Genomic DNA, 12887 nt, shown 5'->3' on the forward strand with positions numbered 1-12887 from the left:
ACTTCCAACAGTGAGAACAATTAACTACTGGAACAGCTTGCCTTCAGAAGTTGTGGGTGGCCCTGGAGGCTTTTAAGAAGAGGCAGCCACTTGTCTTAAATTGTATAGGGTCTCCTGTTTGAGTAGGGGATTGGGTTTAAAAACCTCCAAAATCCCTTCCAGCTCTATTCTGATTGATTTATCCTTGTTTCACAAAACTCGGTCCTGACTGATTCAGAGATTTTCCAAAGTAACACTTCTGAAACTATCTCACCAGCAAGGGGATCAATATAGGTTTTCCCTTGTTCAGTCATATCCATTTCCCCCATATAAAAACACCCTAGGGGAACTCAAGGAAAATGGAGTATTTTAGCCATCGGGTTTAATCCATAAGGATTTTTTTTTTCTTCAGGACATGTTATCTGGCCTTGAAGGTCATACTGCAGAACTACTGTATCTCCATGATGTTTAAGCTGCAAGGTTTCTGCAGGTGTTTGTTCTGTCCTGAATGCATTTTATCATCACTAAGTGAGCTCATCTGGGAATTTGAAGTGGCTAGTGACACCCAGCTGCGTTTGTCTTTTTGATACTTTCAGCTGAAGTGGAGGCAGAACAGTTCTTTAAAATACTGCTTCCAGCATTCTCACACTTAAACTGTATCCCAAATATTTCATCAGTTTTATTTTTAATCCTATTCCCTCTGCTGGAAGCCTCTTCTTTAGTCCACTTCAATCCCTACCTAAAACTTTTTTTTTTTAATCCATCAAATGGCTCTGCATTTTTTTTTACTTCTTTTAATCTTAACTCTTCCTTGCTCTCTTGCAGTTTATTTCGTGCAACTATCTTTTCTGTTTTATATCTTTCACAGCAATCTTTCTTATATAGCTTTTTTTTCTAATTCTCATCCCAGGCCATCCCACCCACCCACCCGCTTTATTCTACTATTAGCATAACTCCACCCACTTTTCACTCTGTTCAAATCAGCTCCTTCTTAGTAGAATCATTTTATTGATTCTGTTGGCGGATGAACCCATCTTCCAATGTTTTTGATACTTTCCACCCCAAGCAGAAAGAAGTTGGAAAGAAAATATGGGATGGAGCTGAGGATCAGCAAGATAGCAGAAAACAGAAGAGAATGGAACCAATTTTCATACAGCAGGAGAAACCCTCAAAAGAAAGAAAGAGTTAAAAAATGGTCCAGATCTAGGCAATGAGGAGAAAGCAGGAACATTCACAGATAACAACACCTATGCTCCCACCTTAATTAGATTCTCATAATCACACTTATCCACACACACACAAGCAGATCACATGCAAAGGCAACGTGTATACAAATATCCTGGTTAGACACTTTGGAGAAAGTACGCATATATGCAGACACTTGCAGATAAAATATTGTACTTTACTGAAAAAATACAGATGCCTTCTATAGTTGTGGCTGGTAAACAGACTGGAAATAATTGAAGCTATGCTCTGTATGATTTTTTTTGTTATGTTTTAAAATCGTAAAATTTTCCTCAATTACCAAACATGAACATCATAATCCTTTTTGCTTATTTTTTCAAGAGTCACTTTGAAATTCTATCCTATGTTGGTTGCTCTAGTTTTTGGTTTATTCTTTAGATGTATATCTCAACCTTTGTTCAGGAGCTTAAGTGATATAGATAGTGGTCCTTCCTCCCATTTTGACACACACAGCTACCCTCTGAGTTAAGTTGGGCCAATCAAAACTAACTGGCTCAATGTCATCCTTACATAGCTGAGGATAGACTCAGATTTCAATCTCTCTATGAATCCAGCTCCTTAACCCCTACATCACACTGGCTCTGAAAATAAAATTTCAAGGTATGCAGGTCCAAAACCATTTTAAGCATATATAGTAAGTGAACATTGGTATGCATTCTAATAGTCCTATAGCTTATCTGCAAATTTAATTCCATTTTTCTGATTTACCAAAAAACAAACAAACCCACCCTACCATGTCATTTAGTGTTTTCTCATGTTGTTTTTCCATCATTTTTGAGAGGCTGAAACTCAAGTTTAACAAATCTATTTCTGATCTGGGCAAGAAGTGAGATCAGATAACCCAGCTCAATTCAGAACAAATCCGGCTTATTTCTGATACGACAAAATGTTGCCTAACTAAGAATTGAGACACCAAGATAATGCTCAAATGTGATGAAATTGAGGCTAAAGAACATTCATTGGCAGAAAGTAACAGTAAAATTTTATTTCTAAGTAAGCCTGTATAGGATTATGGTATATTATAATTCAAATCTGAAGTAGACATGACAATGTTGGTACCTTTCCTTTGTTTATATGTATTTGAAGCAGAACAGAACAGAATAATAGTTGGAAGGGACCTTGGAGTCCAATTCCCTGCTCAAGCAGGAGACTCTATACCATTTCAGACAAATGGCTGTCCAATCTCTTCTTAAAAGTGATGGGGCACCCACAACTTCTGAAGGCAAGCCGTTCCATTGGTTGATTGTGCTCACTGTTAGGAAATTTCTCCTTGAGTTCTAGGTTGCTTCTCTTCTTGTTTAGTTTCAAAGTCTGAATTTTTCAAAGTCTGAATTATTTCAAATAAATCACATTGCAAATTTAGCTGAATTGTAAACCATAAATAAACTGGACAAAATGGCTAAATTCAAAAGGAAAAGTTTTTCCCAACAGAGAGAATTATCATGTTGTATTTGACTGTCATATGACTGTTGAAGAGGATGGACCTATCTGGAGGTGGAAAAAAACTGACAATACTAATTCAGCCATACCAATATTATTGAATACATTCTCAAAAGATAGATTCAGTGACACACCAAACCATCATTTGTCATTTGTTTGGTTGAATATCAAACAAATGCAGTTACTGTAAGGCATTTCAATTTACTGTTAATTTTAGAGCAGTATGCTGGTTAGGGGATTTTGGGAGTTTGAATGCACACACCTTGAAATTGTCAAGTCTGAAAGACACTGACTTGGAGCCTTTGCACAATATGGAAATAGAATCAAAGCCTTCTCCCACTCAGTTTTTCCTTCTCCCACATTAAGAGTTTGGAAGTCTCAATTTTTTTTTCTTGTACCTACTTACCAAGAAACTTGACTATTGCAAACTCATATTAAAAACAGAACTCGGTGAAATTCATAAACATTCACAGCCAGGCATGAAGTTTGATGGCAATATATATATATATAAATCAAATGTATCATACTAGAATTATAAAATTAAGTTCTGATGTAATCTAGATAAAACTAACACATTTAAAATAACTTTCGCCCATCTTTCTTATAATTATCTTTCTTATACAGCTGACACCCCCGTACAGTATACACCCCCCAGTCTGGTGTTTTCCATCCCAGGAAGGTTGTGCTAGCTATAAATTTTAGGACTTCTAGTCCCTAACAGCTGGGTGGGATTTATATACTATAAATATATAAAGTAGGGAGCTAAAGACACAGCCATGTCAGTTCTGGTTTCCTGTTTGTGGGATACCTTTCCCAGAGAAACAATTATGGTGCCAATTTTTTTTTTCAGTATAAGATTAAGATATTCTCTGATGTTTTTATAGCCACTTTTGAATTTTGGTATCTACATTACAGTAGGATTATTACTTTTATGCATTTTTTTTTGTTCTACTTATTAATGCATGTGGATGTTCAGGTCATTTATTTGATTTGATTCATAAGGCTTTCTAAATGCAAGTGACTCAAAGCAGGAAACCATATGATTAAAAACATCGTATAAGAACCGGTAAAATAATAATAGTGCACTGAGGAACACAAATTGGAAATAATAACATTCACATGTGCTCCAAATCACTCCAGCTCAGGACTTGCTGGGAAAGCCAAAATTTTAAAGCTTTACCAAAGGCCATCTTGCTCAAGGCCAAACAGAACTTGAGGGCAATGTTCTTTCCAAGAAAAGGAGCATCAGCGGAGAAGGCATGCTTCCAGGGTCCAATAACATGGGCACAATTTGTTAATGGAAATCCAGATTATGTGCAGTCAATATTATTGGTAGGGCAGAATTATTTGGCCATTGGTGGGCTTGTAAAAATGCAAGCCCAGAACCATGAAGGATTTACAGCTGACCACTAGCATCTTACATTATAGCTGAAAACCAACTGATGGTCAGTGCAGCTTGGAAGTAGAGATATCCCAAAGGTGGACCAAGGAGTGGCCATGACTTCTTATCCTACTGCATTCTGGACCATCCATAGTTTCTGCATAGTTTTCAAAGGCAGGTCCCTGTATGATCTATTGTAGGAGTCTAACTGGGAGTTGACTAAGGCATGAATGAGAAAGGTGTGTCGATCCAGGAAAGGGTGAAATTGGCCCACAAAACAAATCCATGCAGAATACTGTCAATGCCATCTAGTTCTGCTTGTTGTACACATTGAAAGTATAAAAAATAGTTAAGAAAGAATGTTATAAATGTAGAATTCCGACATGATTTATATTATATTTTCATTTGTATGTACATAAATTCAATATTTGAAAGATCAGTCAGTGGGTTTGTAGAATTGGGGTGGGGGTGGGGGTATTGTTTAAAAGTCCAAATGCCACTTGTGTTATTTAATATAATAGATGATGGCTAGCTTTGCAGATAGCAATATTTTAGCATGATGCTTAAAATGCTATAAAACCGTCTCTGTAGTAATTATATCTACTATTATCCCTGACCTCTGATTTATAAGGAAATGCTTTTCACCAAACAATTGCAGCCAGTTAGAAAACTTATTAATATTAAAATGACAGACTGGAATAACTGGGAGCATGCCAGTGCAAACGTATTTGTTGAAATGATCTATGCTTGTCTCAAATAGTTAATGTTAATGATAAATAATCTGACAGTCCCTGTCAAATCAAGGACTGTTTTAGAAATGTCACATCGTTTTTCAATTAGTCTGCTCCCATTCTGAAAACAATTGTTTGTAAGGCCACCCCTGTCTGTCTTATGAGCAAAGTAATATCTTGAAGTTGTGCTTCTGTGCACAACTAGCTGAGTCTACCATTCACCATATAAAAGGAAATATAATTGTTTCAGTGAGTATGACGCTTGCAACATAATCTGCAATATATATTTAATGCATTAACCCAGTTTGTACAACATGTTGCCTTTGGAAGTATTGGAACTTAGCTATGGGTGGGCTTCAAAAATTTTAGCAAGGGGTTCTCTGCCTGGTTGCTGGGTGGGCGTGGCCTAGTCAGCCTCCTGCACCATGGCGTTTTTTTTTTTTTAAATTTTTGCCCTCCCCAGGCTCTGGAGGACTCCGGAGGCTTTCTGTGAGCCTCCGGGAGGGCGAAAACAGCCTCCCCAGGCTCCCGAGGCTCTCTTCTCAAACTTCTGGGAGGCCTGTTTTTTGCCCTCCCTGAGCCTCCACATGTGCCCTGCACTTACTTGCATCCAAAACAGGCCACATGAGAACTCTTGGGAGGGGCTGGGTGGCGTGGGTGGGGCCAGCCAAGAGTGAGATTTGGGGGTTCTCCGAACTGCACAGAATCTTAGCTAGAGGTTCTGTCAAACCCCTGCAAAACCCCAGCAGCCCATCCCTGGGCTTAGCTGCTATCTTTTTCTAACTACAGTTGGCTCAGGATGGCAGGACTTAGGATCCAGCATATCTGAAGATGATCAGGAAAGCAGGTATAATTATAATGGTTAAGAAACCAGACCATGAATTTTAGTCTCACCATAGGCATGAAAGCCAACTGAATGACCTTAGGCCAGTCTTTCTCTCTTAGCTCAACCCAACTCACAAATTATTGTTGGGGAAATAGGAGGAGGAAGGAGTATTATGTATGCTCTCTACTTTGAGTTATTTATAAAAATAATAAAAATGGGATAAACATCTAATAAATTAATTAATTAAAAATAGATTTACTTGAAAAATGCCCTGTCTTATTTTGCAAATTGGCAGTCCTATTGGTGCTCACTATTAAACATGTAGATGTGGAAAACAACATCCAAAATACAAACACTGCTTAGTTTCTCCCTGAACAATAGTTTTAGATATTTATTTGCAAAAAAAGAAAAAAACGCAACAAGATACTGCCCCCATTGATTAACTTTATTTTACCATGCCCTGCTTCTCACCACAGCAAATAGATTTCAGAGAGGCACATCATGAGAAAGAATATTTTTCAAAAAAAAAAAAAAAAGCAAAGCAAAATTAAATTGTGAAGAGATTTGAAAATGTTGAAATTATGCAACATGATTGCTGTAGGACTGAAGGCATCCAGGATTAATTAATGAAAATCGCCTCAGCACCTTTATAGATTGACCACTGCATATTCACAATATTTCCATTTCCTTGCACAACCTCTTCCTGACTGCTGAATGAATCAGAAAATTAGCAGAATTCTTGAATTATATTTCTTGTTTCCTCTGCTGCTGCTACTGACACCACCTTTGGATTCCCTGCCGACGGTAATTAACTTCATAACTTTATATCACGATTCTTGCTTTAATAATATCACATGTTCATGCTTAATCCACAAGTCCCCAAAATACTGCCCACATTAACATATAAATAACTATTGTGCTGCTTTTCCCCCTGGAAGAATCGCTCCTTCAAGAGTTATGCTGTTGTACGGCATGAATATGAATCCTTTGCTCTACTAGGTAATGACAAGGAAAGGGCTTGTTTAAGGACCAAATGCCAGTGTTGTTGAATAGAACAGTTGACAACTAGTGATGTAGATAGCAATACTTTTAATGTGATTACAGTATTAAAAATGCTACACAATTTTTCCCATCCAGCACCTTCAGAGAAGTTGGTGTACAACTGCCTCAATTCTCTGTCCATGATGTCAGCTGGAATTAGGGACAGAAGGCAAACATATCTGGAATGTCCTATATTATGCTATCAAAGTATGATAGGGCAGCCGGTAATTCATCTGTGGGGGGATGATGGCTCAGTGGTTAAAGATACTGAGCTTGTCAGTGGGAAAGCTGACAGCCCGAATTAGACACCTGAGTGCTGTGCGACAGGGTGAGCTATTGTTACTTGCCCACCTAGCAGTTCCAAAGCATGTAAATGCAACTACTGTAGATAAATAGGTACAGTACAGTGGTGGGTTCCTCCCGGTTCGGTCCGGTTCGGCCGAGCCGGTAGCATGACGATATGACATCACCGAACCGGTTCTCCCCCCCGCCCTTCCGCCCCCACCTCCCCACGCTATTCTTACCTTTTATTTGGCCCCACCCCCAATCTATTGCTGCCTCCTGAGTCCCAGCTGATGACTAGAGGGAAAAAAACTGTTTAAACTCTTGCCGCGGGGCTTCAAAGGGCCGTCCTACAGCTGATCAGTGTTAAAAGAAAACAAATGAGTCGGGTCGTAAGTGCGAGGACTGGTTGTAAGTGCGAGGACCTTCCAGAAATGACTCTGACCAGCTAGTCACACCCACCTAGTCACATGACCTCCAAGCCACACCCACAAAATAAGCCACACCCACAGAACCGGTAGTAAAAAAATGTAGAACCCACCCCGGTACAGTACCATTTCAGTGGGAAGGTCACATGACCATGGAAGTGTTTTTGGACAACGCCGGTTCCCTTAGATAAGAAATGGAGATGAGCTCCACATCCTAGAGGCAGATACAACTTAACAAGGGGAAATCTTTACCTTTGCCTTTAGGGCAATATAAAAATATTGATATGGTTGCCAATATACAATATAATCCCAGGCAATTCATGAGCGAGTCATACCAAAATACAAGAAAATTAACATCATTTCACACAACATTAAAGTGTAATAATAATCCAGTAACTAGTCTGTTTCACTGTTGTTTATTATTGACCCTTTACTAAGTCCTAAAAATGGTATTCAAACCAACATGGCATGGTTCATGGAATATGCTAGGTCAGAATTTGCTAAATCATATTATGGCTTAACAATGATAACATTTAATAGTCATTATTTTAATAGAGCCTTGCGAACTTTCTTTATTCAAAATATGTACAATCCCTTAGGAGGAAATTTTATGCACATGGGAATAGTTTTTATTGTACGATGCCTGTAATTCTCAGGGTTGCAATAAATATTGTGATTGCCAATACTACCAAGAACTAAACATCAAGTACTGTTTTTATATTATGAATGAATACAAATACATTTTGCTTTATGTAGGTTCCACTGAGGCATTTTTATAGATTAACATTTAACATTTCAAAGACTGAGATTTAGTGTAAAAAATACACAAAATGTATATGTATTTTTCTCATATGTTTTTGCGGGCAGCTGTTTCCCCTTCATATATTGTGTGTAATTTTCACTAACTTACAATCACGATGTCCACTTTCCCTTAATATATGCATTTTTGCATTGCAACATTTGGGAAAGTGCCATTTTTTAATTACCACTGTGTTTCAGTTCACATATCAGTTTCAAAAGTGAAAATTGGGTAAGTAGCTCATAATATAATGAAACCAAACTGGTTTTTTTCCTCTTTTATATTTAGAACACATAATATTGTTTGCCCATCTATTGTCTATGTTTGACTTCAAACTTTAAACCAGGGGTGAAATGCTCCCGGTTGCAATGGCGGCGGGTGGTTTGGAGAGCCGGTAGCAAAAATCCCTGTGCCCCCCCATGCCCAGGTGAGCCGCGCGATCATCAGAGGCTGTTTTTTAAAACTTTTAAAAGCATTTTTTCTACAACCTCTTCGGCCGAAAAAATGCTTTTAAAAGTAAAAAAAAAAAGCCTCTGATGATCGTGCGGCTTAGCTGGGATTGTCAGAGGCTTTTAAAAGCATTTTTTTCTGCAACATCTTCGGCCGAAGAGGTTGTAGGGAAAAAAATGCTTTTAAAAGCCTCTGGCGATCCCAGCTGAGTTGCCTGATCGTCAGAGGCTTTTATAAGCATTTTTTTCTGCAACCTCTTAAGGTTGTAGAAAAAATGCTTTTAAAAGTAAAAAAAAAAAGTTGGCCACGCCCACCCAGTCACATTACCCCCCAAGCCACGCCCACAGAGCCGGTAGTAACAAATTTTAGATTTCACCTCTGCTTTAAACAGAGGGCTTTCCCTCCTACGTATTTTTAACTGGAAGTTAGGAATAATTGTAACGGGTTCCTTATGTATATTGATATGAAGTATGCTTTTATTTATTTTACTGCCTTTGAGTCAGTCTTAAAGCTTGACAATTACATGGACAAGTCCCTGCAGTTTTCTTAGCAAAGTTTTTCAGAAGTATTTGCTCTTGCTTCTTTCTTAGGCCCGAGAGAGAATGACTGGCCCAAGGTTACCCAGCTGGTTTTGTGCCTCAGCCAGAACTAGAACTCACTGGCTCCTGGTTTCTAGTCTGATGCCTTAAACACTACACCAGACTCTTAATACTATTATCCCTCCTAGTTCATAATTGAAGTAGGATTCCAGTTTTGAACTTCTGACTACAGTCCTTATATCAATTATATGTTTCTGCTAGTCAGTATGAATCTTCAGCTCTATTCACATTATACAAAGACCCTGTTTTTGTGGATGACTTTCTATTGAATTACTTAGCTTAACCTTTGTTATTTGCAAGCTTTGAAAAGTTCATCAGGAGGAAGAAAAACAAGTCCAGTTGCCTTTTGAAAAAAAGCACCTTTGGGACATCCATGACCTGATGCCTGAGAATCTCCATAGACAAGGAAGGAAGGGGACGGACTTGAAGGAAGCAGGACTTGCTTGCCAGGATTTAACATGTACGCATAATTAAAATTACATTTTTGTTGTGTTGCTTTTCTCCTGACAATTAAAAATAACAGAAACAAAACAAAGATTAATAGTGAAACTTGACAGCCGGCAAATTTAAATTGTAGGGAAGCTCCAGTGCTCCTATTAGCACTTCAAAAGAAAAATGCTATTTAAAAATCTAACTGCCTAACGGACGCAGCAGACAGAGAATAAAATGAAAGGCAGAACAGGAAGAATAGAAAAGTAAGAGGAAAAAGGAAGTTAAATTTTAAAAAAAAAAACTTAATAAAATTACTCAATTTACTGGTTTTAATCTGCCCTGTTTACCAGAACTGCTATTTAAAAGTTGAAAGATTCTTTTACTGATGCTAATCATCAGGCAGTTTTGAATAAGGATGTGTATAAATAAATTCCCATCTGTAACTGAGCTGTGACTGGGTTTTCTGTTCTATATGAAAAAAAGGAACGACAGCTTTCTTACACTCATAACCATTTCGTAAGAATCAGGGGGAAAATGGATTAGACTGTATAAAAGAATATTAGACTAGATGGTGTCTGGTGAAAAAGTATGTGATTTAATTAAATGGCAAGGAATTAACATAATTATTAATTTATCATACGTACTAGCAAAGCAGGATATTTATAGAAAAAATAATGAAGCAGTTGAAGAATTGTTGGTTGGAAATTAAAAATATGGGCTTGTCTATATTAGGAGAAGCATCTTCCAGAGTGATTCGTTATCACCATTATTATTTGACACAGTTATGATTGCATTTGCAGTGATTTTGAAGAGAATAAATCTTGGACATCAAGCAGCAAAAAAATGTTAATAAATGCTCACCTTTACATGGACAATCTGAAGCTTTATGAAAGCTTTATGGACCACAGCACATCAAGCCTCCCTGTCTTCCACTGTCTCCCAGAGTTTCCCCAAACTATGAATGCCAATACTACTTTTAGTATAAAGTTAGAATAATCGAATCTTGCAAGTCTGAAAGCGCTTGGTCAAAACTGTTTGAACTAGGAAGGGTTTGGTCCAAGATGCTTACTCAGAATACAGTCATGACACGGACTCAAATTTCTTCTGTCTGATTATTGTCTTGGTAGCAGCTCTTCTTAAGATGGGACTAGAACTCCTGGTTTCTGCTCTTAACTTCTATACCAAATACTATACTGGCAAATACATATGTACATATAGTTATATTATAAAGCTAGATTTACTAGTCGGATTAGTGTAAATCTATTAATATTAAAAACAAATGAGCTCCCATGGATGACAATTCAGTGATAAGCAGCCCTATTAAAATGTCATCCATTGCTGAGAAACATGGTGTGATTCAGGAGAAAATTACAGTAGATTTCAAACATCTGTACTCATTTTCTGCTCACTTATAATGTGACTCCTAGTAATACGCAGATGAAATGCAATAATAAGCGTTTTAAAGATGTTTGAAAGTAATTAATGACTACCAACTTTAAAACACCATCCTCTATAAAAATCAAAGTAAAAACTTATTTCCTACTTTTGATACAGATTTTGGCACTTGGATTGAAATAGGTATGTGCTTTGCCTATAAAGGTGGGCTGGGAAAAATAAATAAAATGTTAGGCTCCCAAAGGCATGAAAAGTAGTAGTAGTTGTAGTAGTAGTAGTAGTAGGAGGAGGAGGAGGAGGAGGAGGAGAAGGAGAAGGAGAAGAAGCAAAAGAAGCAGAGGAGGAGGAGGAGGACTCTGAATAAAGTAAATATTTGTAAAGAAATAGGGCTGGCAAGATATCTAGAGGGTGACATCTTGTTTATTTATTTAAATGTAGTGGTCCAACTACAGCGGATTCGGGTAAGCACACACAACTAAAAAAGACATAAAAACAGCTAAAAGGATTTTAGCAACACCCAGCCCAGATTAAAATTCTCTAATAACAAAATCCACAAACAAAAGAGGGGCCGTTAAATAAGTAACAAACATTAAACCCCAGGTTTAATGGGATCATTGCACACCTGCCCAAAGGGGCGGAGCTTTGTGGAACATTGCAAGGCTCCTTTCTTCATCCTGACCAAAGCCACAAGAAAGGACAACTGTATTTCTATAGGAAAGCTGACTGTCGCCCTCTCTAGTTGTGTCTGAGTTTCAACACCCAGCTTTGTTTGCTTGTGGCCTTCTTGGATGTGTATTTCAACATTTGGCAGAGTAGATTTGGTTATTCCTGCTCTAGGGATCCCTAAGAAAGCTGCGTGTCAGGGATTTGGGGAATGAGAATACTGTATTACAGCTAGTTGTTGAAAGATTGGTCTCAATTACTTTTAAGGTCACCAGGAGCCGTGCAGTTCCAAGGTGTCCCACAAGAGCCAATTTACAGTCAAGGTTGCTTTTATGCATAATTACACTGAGGTGACTCTCTTTGCTCTCCACATCCCATCCCATCTAATAGCACGCTTATGCTATTCTGTAATGTGCGGCTAGCCTCTCAATGTTCCTCTTGGTGGTGGGAATGTTATTTATTGGGCATAGGGGAATGATCATTATCCTTTTTATCAAGTAAAACATTCATTATGGTTTAAAAGATGACAGGAATAGATAAAGAAGAGAGAAACAGAGAGAACAAGGCACTGGGCTCATCAGCTGCATGATGTTAAAAATGAAATTGTCGAATTTCATCAATCAGTTTAATGAAACTGAGATTCTTTGATACATTTGTTACATTTTGAGTAAGTGAATATTCTGTACCTTCAGCTTCCTCTTTTAAATTTCTTTGTTTTTATTTTTGCACACTATGCATCTGCAGTACTGTGTATATTTTACATTTTACATTTCTATTTTACATTAGATCTCTCGGTCGCCATTTTTTTGTTTTCATGTGCTTTAGATCGGAGCTTCTTCGTGAGTTCACATGGAGTCAGAAGTTAATCCTAGCCCCAGGTTTAGGTGGCAAGAAATGGATTTTGAATGAAATTACTGAGATATTTAAAAGATAACTAAACTAAAATTTATCCATGGTAATCCCTAAAAGAGGAAAAAGAAAACTTGATAATCTCCTAAAAGGGGAAAAAGAAAACTTGATGCTGTTTTGTGCCTGAGTTGATATAGTCACTGTAATTTAAATGAAGGGAAGAAAATCTGAAGCATTTTAAATACAATATGATGGAAAAAATAATGCCAATGCATGAGTTAGCAATACTTCTTTGGAACTTAATTAGCGTTAGCACATTTATCTCTTTTAAGAAGTGTTTGATTTAA

This window comes from Pantherophis guttatus, chromosome 6 (genome assembly GCF_059756535.1).
Source record: "Pantherophis guttatus breed Tessera chromosome 6, ASM5975653v1, whole genome shotgun sequence".
NCBI classification, from domain to species: domain Eukaryota; kingdom Metazoa; phylum Chordata; class Lepidosauria; order Squamata; family Colubridae; genus Pantherophis; species Pantherophis guttatus.